At 39.0% G+C, this 1,211-nt stretch overlaps 1 protein-coding gene across 1 annotated transcript in view; it reads right to left on the reverse strand.

Annotated features, from left to right (window-relative positions):
• The window catches only part of LOC106812338, a 15,617-nt gene that overhangs the window by 4,027 nt on the left and 10,379 nt on the right, over window positions 1-1,211 (reverse strand). The window lies entirely within an intron of this gene.

Consider the following 1,211-nt stretch of genomic DNA (forward strand, 5'->3'; position numbering starts at 1 on the left):
TATATATATATATATATATATCTAAGTGTGGATGCTTGAGTCTATACTGTCGGTAGAGTGCTCGATGCATTAAGTTGCAGAGAGTAATAAATTGTAGTCTGTAAATAAATTAAAGACAAGACATCACCTTTAGCTGTTACTCCCAGTTTCACGCTTACGCGATCGTCAGACAAACTTTAATGAAGAATCTGCAACTTAATGCATCGAGCACTCTACCGACAGTATAGACTCAAGCATCCAGACTCATATATATATAAATTGTAGTCTGTAGATAAATTAAAGACAATACATCACTTTTAACTGTTACTGCAAGTTTCACGCTTACGCGATTATCAGACAGACTTTAATGAAGAATAATGTAAGTCTGTCTGATGATCGCGTAAGCGTGAAACTCGGAGTAACAGCTAAAGGTGATGTCTTGTCTTTAATTTATCTACAGACTACAATTTATTACGCTCTGCAACTTAACGCATCGAGCACTATACTGACAGTATAGACTCAAGCATCCAGACTTATATATATATATAGATAGATATTATGTACCCGACGACCGCACACTGGACAGGCAATGTGTGAACGCGTCGACAAATTAAAGGGGATTGATGTCTCCCGTCCGTCCAATACCATTAGAAGGCAGATATAACGTATAATATAATAACGTGGAACAACTGTGATAACCCGTTTGCACCCATAACCGTTTTACAGTCCCCCGTACTCACGACAAGAGGTTTACCCAAGCTTATAAAGCTGTTTCGCTATATGAAAAGGGCGTGGTATGTCTTTATTGAACCATCGTTATCATTCTACACACAGTATCCACAGGGTAGAAAACGTAAAGGGAAACGATGGAGGGGAAGTTGTACGCGTGTGGTTCAACGCATATGTCTAATTTATTAATAACATATAGCGGTAGCATTATTATACAGAGACGGAATAAAGAAAACGTAAGATGGCAATTCAGAGCAATAAGAGAATGGCTTATTGTCTGAAAGCCGGTGTACACCAGACATGCACGCCCAAACTAATAAACACGGGGCGGCCCTGGTGGAGAGTAGATACATTACAACAAGATTACAAGCCTGTCAGTACCTCGTTAGTCGTGCCTGTGTATATTTATCAAGAGTCCATAATAGAAATAGTCATTTTCTATTATGGACTCTTGATATTTATATCTCTCTCTCTCCGCTCTCTCTCTCTCTCTCTCTCTCTCT

Source organism: Priapulus caudatus, unplaced genomic scaffold, assembly GCF_000485595.1.
Source record: "Priapulus caudatus unplaced genomic scaffold, Priapulus_caudatus-5.0.1 Scaffold636, whole genome shotgun sequence".
NCBI lineage: Eukaryota > Metazoa > Priapulida > Priapulimorpha > Priapulimorphida > Priapulidae > Priapulus > Priapulus caudatus.